The following is a 9,129-nucleotide window of genomic DNA, read 5'->3' on the forward strand; positions in this document are numbered from 1 at the left end:
AACCGTTGTGTTTAAAAAATTTTTATTTTTTTTAAATCGGTTTTTTTATTAAAAAAAAAAATTCACTTCCCCAAAAAAATATATCCGTTTATAACCGTTTTTTACACCTTTTTAATTTTTTTTCATTTTTTTTACCCCAAAAATACACACTTTCGTCTTTAAATACCCCCAATTTCACTCCAAAAATTCACATCAAACTACACAACTCTCATCATCATTCTCCAATATCCATTCTCATCTCCATTCTCTCATATCCATTTTCATCTTCATTCTCTCATACCCTACAACATCACTATGTCCGGCCAAGACGATAACCCTTCGGGCTCCCACGGTTGGAACCCCGAATGGTTCGGTTCACAACCGTTTCCTAGTCCGGAAACGGAATATTTAGCCCCTCCTCAAACCCAAGATTCGGCCGTTCCGGGTGGCTACCGTCCATACCCAATCGACGACCAAGGTGCCTCCGAAGGGCGCTACGGGTGGACACCGGAGCCTAGGCATCGCGCCCCTTCCCAAATGCCGATTCCTCCATCTCGCGCCGGTGAGTACCGGTGTCCACACACCGTACTCACCGGCGGAGATGGAAAGATTGTTCAAGGCGTACTTGGAAATCTCCGAAGATGCGGTGGTTGGAACGAACCAATCCGGCGATCACTTTTGGTGGCGCGTCTCTAGCCGGTACAATGCAAACCTGCCGCCCAGAACGATCGAGCGCAACGAGAGTATGGTGCGCAACTGCATCGGCCGAGGCAACGAGAAATTGGCAAGTTCAACGGCTATTTCATCCAGGAGTCCCGGAATGCCGGGAGCGGCCGAAGCGAGGTCGACATCATCACCGCCGCGCTGAGCACCTACCAATCCATGAACGGTAAGTCGTTCAAATATCTTAACGTTTGGCAGGAGACGCGGACGCACCCGAAGTATAAGGGAGGCATAACATCCTCCTCTAGCGGCTCCTCCAAACGATCAAGATCGGTAGCCCTATCCGACTCCGGCTCGGAAGAAGTGGCTAGCCAACTCGCACGAGCTAACTTGGGTAGCCCCGACGCCGGACCGAGCGGTTCCCAACGCCGCCCCCAAGGAAGGAAGAAGGCGGCGGCCAACCGTCGTCGCGGCTCGACTCCCGAAGCCACTCCCGAAGCCGCTCCCGCTCCCTATGTGCCACCTCCACCCCCGAACAACTCGCTGTGGATGCTCTTAAGCCAACTCAATATGGCCGATAGGTCATCTATGACCCCCACGCAACTTGAAACACACGAGACCATGATAAAAGGTCTCCAAAAATAATTGGGGTTGTTGCCGCCGGATGAGTAGTCTTCCTCGGGTAATATTAGCCAATAATTATGTAATTTTCAATTTTTAGTATTTTAATTATGTAATTTTTAATTTTTAGGATTTTAATTATGTCTTTTTTATTTTATTTGTATTTTGTAATATTTATTGTGATTTTTTAATGAATTTTAGTATTATGGAAATGTTTATGTTTAATTGAATATTAAATTAATTGTGCTCGTCCTTGCGGAAGAGCACAGTTGTGGGTGTTGTGCTCTTGCCAGAGAGCAGGCATGAATAGTACCGCCCGGGCCCACAACCGTGCCGCTGGCAAGAGCACGGTTGTGGATGCTCTAACCACTCGTACAACCGAAATATGATAATTCATACAATAGGCATTCAAATGTGTAAATTATAAGTTAAGAATATTTACAAATTTATTAATATTATATGAAAAGACGTTTATAAATTTTAAATATATTTAAATACTCACTCCGTCCCACAAAAGATGTCACACTTGCGGGACGGCACGAGATTTTAGGATGTTTTGTTTTGTGTGTTAGATGGAGAGAGAAAAAATATAATTGCTATATTAATGTGAGAGAACTTTTTCTAAAAATGAAAATGTGACATTTTTTTTAGGATAAACTAAAAAAGAAATTGTGACATCTATTATGGGACGGAGTGAGTATTAGATAATAAACAAATTTTAGGTATAATTTCTTAAATATAAATAAAATTATTATCAAATACCAAACATACAATTTCTTAAATATAAAAAATATTATTATCGAAATACTTAGTAGTAACAAATATGTTTACTACAATGAAAAACTCTGGAAGCTACGTCAACGTGTGAGTTTGAAGACAATTTCTCCATTTATCAATAAAACACTAGGAAAAGTCAAAGTGCTCTACAATTTCTCCATTTATTTAAGTTAAGATTTTGTGGGAAATGGGAATGTGACATGTTAGTATTGTTTTATTTTTGGATATAATATTTAATATTTCTTTGGTATATACTATTAGTTTAAAAAATTAAATAATGTCAGGTCCAACCACTTCAAAGTTGGTCCTAGAACTGGGCCTCCATCTAGCAAGGCCTGTCCATACTGTAGGCCGAAAACTATTAGACTTAGTACTATAATTAAATCAAAACCCTTAATTTAACCAAGAGTGTCTAATTTAGAAACAATATTTTTATTATTCAAATTTCAATTGATCAATTTTACGAATAATAAATTTTTTTTCTAAACATCTTTTAGCAATATTATCAATCCAAACTTGTAGGTAGTGATAAATTTAGGTGACCCATGAGTACCACCTAAGTGGAACTTGTAAGTTGTCGTGGTCGACCATAGTGGCAGTTGCATTCCGACATACGAGACTACGATCCAAAACGAGAGGTAGAAAGAGAGAATGATTTTGGAAGTGGGATTGTTGGGCAGAGATGAATATAGTAGTGTGGTCACATGAGCAGAGCTCATATGTAGAGCTCATTATCCTATTTATTTTTTTAAAGGATTATATAAAAGAGAAACAATGTAGTATTTAGTTAAGAAGAAAAACCAAATTAAGTTTGTGTGAGTTGATCAAGCGATAGAGATTAATGTCAGAGGCTAAAAGTCTCAGTTTCGAGTCCTTCATAGCCCGACGACCTTTAAATTTAAAATTTATTTATCCATAATTTTTTTTAAATAGCACTAGCCTGCAATCTCATACCATAATTTTACTTTATGTTATTTCTATATTCTTTAATAGAGATGCTAATACAACCTGCAATCTGTGGGTTGGACCAATTAATCCACTTAATTTAGATAGTTAGTGTTGGAAATTTCTAGCCCGATATGACTGTAATCCAATTAACCTGTACTCAATTAACTCGCAATCCGAGTAGAGTTGACCTAAAACCCATTGGGTTGGATCTAGGTGCAATTATTGTCTATTGTTCCGTCTGTTTTACACCTAATTTGATATTTCCATTGATGATTTTTATAATATAAATAACTAAACCAGAATACTAACCTTCAGTTTTATATTAATATAACGATAAATTAAATTAGAAAATTCATATTCACGATAAGAAATATTTTTTTTCTAAAATATGCTTCAAAATTTCTCAGAATATGTTTATATTTTATTTTATTTATATAAATCTCGAATTAGTATTTCCGCACTTTTTTTTAGTTTTTCCAGCAAAAGATGTCACATTTAAAAAAGAAGTTCTCTCACATCAATATATAAAAATATATTTTCCTTCTTCACTTAACACACAAAATAACATCTCCTACAATCTTATGCCATCACATCTCATGGGATGGGGGAGTATATAATCATTTTTAAGTTTAAACATATATCTTAAAATTATCATAATTACATATTTTACCTCCTATTTATATTAGTACTAATTTTCATCATTTTGTATTGGGTTGATCACATGTCAACTTTATCGGTAACAATCTGGTTAGTCCATTGGGCTAATTCGAAACTCAAAATCTTTAAGATTATAATTGAATATTTATAACGCGATAAAAACCACAATTTGATTAGCCCACAACTAATTAAACCGTACCCCAGTTAAAATTGCCCAAAACCCCATGAGCTGACCAATTGATATCCCTATTCTTGAATAATGCCTAATCAGATACAACTCCCTTCATTGAGATATAAAACATATAAAATTAAATTAAATTACGTAAAACAATTCTAATATGCATTTATTTTATTATACCGAATACCTTACAATTTATAAGTAAGCAATAACTCTCTAGGGTAAATTATGCTATCGGTGTTGGATGTAAATTTTTTATTTGATCTTGAAGCGACTGGCTTAGAATATTAGGCCGTCTATATACATCACAATGACGTCCATTTTAATCTAGTGCAAATTATAATAAGTGGAAACTTGTTTGACCAATTTCTCCGTTTTTGTTCATTTCAAAACCTACCAAAATAATCTGTTTTTTTTTCGTTCTAGAGAGTTTAACTTGAGAAAAGAAAATTATAATTTCCAATTTGAGTAAATTTTGAATTTTCGATTATCATAAAGTATTATAATTTGATTTGTTTAGAATTCGCTCAATGCTTATTGGGTTATTGACATTCTTATTTCTGCATACCTATTCATCATGTTGTTTATGACAATGTTAATGACTTGACCTTCTTTGAACGATTCTAGTATGTTTACTATCCATGCTTGGTCTTTAATTTCAACTCTTAATCGAACATCCTAATTCGGATTCATGTTTCAAAATCGATGAAAAATAGTTTCGCTTAAATAGAACTTATAATTTCATCTCAAACATGACAATATATAGTTCTCCCTCTATCATAATAAATACTATGAAATATTTATTTTTCGGTATGCGATTGTATGTAGTGTTGTAGTGTTATTTTCATTTTAGGAAACATTTCATTTTTAATGGGACAATCCAAAAAGAAAAATATATTATTTTTAATGAGACAAATGAGGTATTTCATAGACACAAAATGAGATATCGTACAATAATGCAACAAAATATTCAACCTAACTTTACATTGCAAGCTTAAGAGCGCGTCCTCTTCTCAAGACTTCCTCCTTGTTAGAGATTTAAAAAAGAAAAAAAACTTCCTCCTAGTCAGAAATGAGTAACTTACCACTTTAAAATGAAGAGTTATCCACTCATTTGTAGAAGTTATATGTATCATACTAGAAATAAGCTAATCACCTTTGACAAGCTTTGTAGTAAGGATTAAGAAGGATTATCCAAGAGCTAGGATCTAGCGATTGAAACTAAATATACAAATATAACTATATCACATCGTTCCTCACAAAGTATTGAAACCACTATATTAAGTCATACGAGACTCTTCTCCTATCACAGATAGGATGGAACCCATGGATTTCTATCATGGTAATAGAGTAGGTCGGTGAATGTGAGCTAAGTTTAACTAATCCAATAGTATATCTGGACTGAAACCGAAAAAAATGATTGATCCAACAATATATTTGGGCTTAAAATTGGAGCTAGTGGTGTGACATCCGTAACCCAAATCATACATCATATTGCATAATTACATATTTTATTATAATTAGATGATATATTTTTATTAGAACTATAGAGTTTTGAGTAAGTTGCTATATAATATTGTGTTTAGTAAATTATGTGAAATTAATATAGTTGTACATGCACAAATATAAGTATGCGTGTGTATGTGTAAATTCAACTATAAGGGTTGTTATATTTAGTGATCTTCTTTAATATTATATAGGTAATTTCTTTTTATTATTATGCATATGTACATTTGGGGTACGCCCAATTTAGGAAACTTTTTAATATGATAAAACCTTAGCCGCCGTAGTATTTTAATAAAAGTATATGTGCATAAAATGAGATAATACGTGGGAGTTGGAGAAGCAATACATGTATTTTTTTATTAGTTGGACTAATTTAAAGTTAGTGACTAAGCTTTTTGAGACACCTCCATATATTACAGAGTATAATTGAGGAAATAAGAAAAGGAAGGGGAAGAAGCCGGAGTGCATAGAGTATAAGAGCTGGAAAAAAAAATACATAGTTTGAGCTTATGCTTATGTAGTTAGGTATGTGTATTATATTTTAATTACAATCACACACACAAGTCACGCGTATATATATGTATATAGTTTTTTCGAATTGAATTTTCCTTATGATATTTTAGGATCGTGGGGTAAATTAGTAGATGGAATCAGGAGCTCAATTAGCTAATTTATCGTATCCAGGTGTGTATAAATCACACTTTTAATTTTACATATTTTATGTGATTGACTGTTATGTGTTAAATTAGAGTGAATATATGAATTATATGATGTGAACTTGAAATGATTCTGTGATATTTGATATTAATGGTGTAATATGATGTGGATATGTGATTTGTGCAATGGATATGTTTATCTATAGTATTGGAGTTAATTGATGGAATATATGAATATGTAATTTGTGCAATGGATATGTTTGATGTATGGTATTGGAATCATTCTAATCATGGGATTAAAGAGGATATGTGATTGTCTTGCTCTGGATCTGATATACAATGGCAATGGACCTACGGGTCATATACAATGGCAATAGACTTACGGGTCATATACAATGATAATGGACCTACGGGTCAAAGAAAATATGCAAAGAAGGACCTTCGTGGAAAGGTCAAATCAAAGAGGGGCCTTCGTGGAAAGGTCAAATCAAAGAGGGACCTTCGTAGAAAGGTCAAATAATAAAAAGGGACATTCGGGTCGTATAGATGGGAAATCACGCCTGCATTTTCTAAGGATAGAAATCACGGTTGATCGCGACTAGGGGAGGATTAAAGAAGCGGGGAAGAAAGGAGAAAACAACGCAACTCGACCATAGTTCGAAACAAATGAGAATAGCTCGAATAAAATCAAAGTATCTCAACAATCAACAACTTCAAATGAAAATATCTCAACAATACACGAACTCAAAAGAAACAATATTTAGCGGAAGCATTTCGAGAGTAGAATAATGCTATGTATGAAGACACAACATATTCTACATTTGATAGACATTCTTCACTTTTATGCTCAACACCCACCGCGCTCGTCACAGCTCAATCTGCACATAGAGAAAACACATGCAGGGCTGAGTACTTGATGCACTCAGTGTACTCATGTCGAAAACATTTTATAAAAATTATTTATCATGCCATTAACGAGTGACCTCGGGGTTTTAACTTTGAAGGGCCCGAGTCACTAAAACATCTCACCAACATCATCATCATCAACCTCAACATCATCAACATCACCATACCATATCTGAACATACATGACAAGGAATGTGGCCACATTCTAAGCCACTAGACCGGCCAACTCAAAGAGATAGCGCACGATCTACGGGGTGTACACTAGCCTGAGTAGGGACCCACTCCCTAGTCAGACCCGAATTCGATTAACCATACATGGCAAAAGCCACTTAAGATAGGTCCCATAGCAACACAAAAATATGGCATGACAAACATATTAAGCAAAAATAAGTATACTTATGACATAGTCCTTATTTAAAAAGAAAGCCCACCTTATTCGTTTAAAGCCTTAACTTGTGTTCCATTCCGTTATCGAGAAGCGTGCATATCACCCTTTGATTTAATGTAATCCATTTCCTTAATCAAAACACATGGCCCAACACTTAAAATTAATTCACATGGCCCAATCATTTAAATAAAGAAAAGGCCCAAAACTTCATTACTTCTCACCTTACGTGAAATTCCACAATGGGATTGAAATCATCTTCTTCTTAATTGAAACACACGCTGACATCTTTCTCTCTTGCCCAAAATCCTTTCTCCCACCGTCTCTCTCTTCGCACCACCTCAAATCAATCGCCTCCGTCAAAACACAGCGGCTTCAACGCCGTCGCCGGTGCCCAAGCACGCCGCTGCTCCCTCAACCGACATCTCCCCTTCTCCATCCACAGCAATCGGCCAACTCCATTCTCTCCATCTCTGCTTCTCGATCTCTCTCTCAGCCTCTCATCTCTCTCAATTCAAAATCAGGAGAATTCCCCAAATTGAAATATCTGAACTCCTCCTCTAAATTCAATTTCACTCTCTTAAAATCCCTCTTCTTCTTCTTCTTCTTCTTCTTCTTCTTCTTCTTCTTCTTCTTCTTCTTCTTCTTCTTCTTCTTCTTCTTCTTCTTCTTCCCCTTCCCCTTCCCCTTCTCCTTCTCCTTCTCCTTCTCCTTCTTCTTGATGCAGCCCCAAATTTCTCCCCCTCGATCTCACGCCGAGGCTGTTATCCTCCCCTTCATCAAATTCTGCGTCGCTGTCAATCGATGCTCCAGCCGATGTCTCGCCCACTCCAACGACCTCCACTACGGCTGTTGCTGCTGTCTGCGCGTACGACCTGCCGCCACTGCTGTTCGAGACTCGTCGAGCAGCCGCGCGGTGCTTTCGCCGTCCCGTCTCTCTCCTCCTTCGCTGATTTCCGCCGGCAACATACAACACCACCGCTGCCAATGTCGCGACGCAGCAAGAGCTGTTGCCGTCACGATGCAGTTGAAACCTCCATCGCCGCCTCTGCCGCCATTTGCTGCTGCTGCCATCTCCCGAGCTGTCGTTGCTCGGCTTCTCCAGCCTCGGTTGTTCACGGCAAGAGCCGCTGCTGTTCGAATTGCGAGACTCCGCCATGGCTGTCCCCGATTCGCTGTCTCTGTAGTCTCTCCTTGCTATCGGTTGCTCTAAATCTTGATTATGAGATTTCCGATTGATGGTGAAGTTGAGAAGTTGCAGTTGTAAAGTTTTCCAAAATCTATGTTCTCGTTTCCTCCCTCTGTTTGCGCCCTGTTGGATTCTGGGATTACAAGAGATAAAAGTCGGGCGTAATACAACCCGAAGAAGGAATACAAAAGAAAACTAAACTGAAATTACAATGGAAAAGAAAATCGAAACAGAAGACCGTAAAAGTGTTTAGCCGAGTCGAGGTGTCCTCTTTTCGCAAGACGAGATACGCCTCGGTAGTGCTCTTCGGATTGACGTTTCGTCCCCTAAGATAAAACGACTACGTCTCTGGTGAAGCAGCACCGCAATCAACAAAGCTCCGGCGAACTGGATAGAGGAGAGGGCAGAGCTTTCGACAGAAAAACAATGCAGAGAGAGGGAGAGAGCTTATGTTGCTATGCTTGTGAATATTGTGTCTAATGCAGTGGAATGACTAGCCTATTTATAGGCCAAGCCACCATGCAGGCTCATCATTGCAGATTCGTAACCGTCGGCGGTTACAAACGTGAGGCAGGAGTTGCTTTTCGCGTGTGGAGCGTGTGGTTTACTCACGTGGCAGCTTTGACTATGCCACGCTTGACGATGTGTCAGGCCACTTGGATTG

The sequence above is a fragment of the Salvia splendens genome, chromosome 6 (assembly GCF_004379255.2).
Source record: "Salvia splendens isolate huo1 chromosome 6, SspV2, whole genome shotgun sequence".
Classification (NCBI taxonomy): Eukaryota; Viridiplantae; Streptophyta; class Magnoliopsida; order Lamiales; family Lamiaceae; genus Salvia; species Salvia splendens.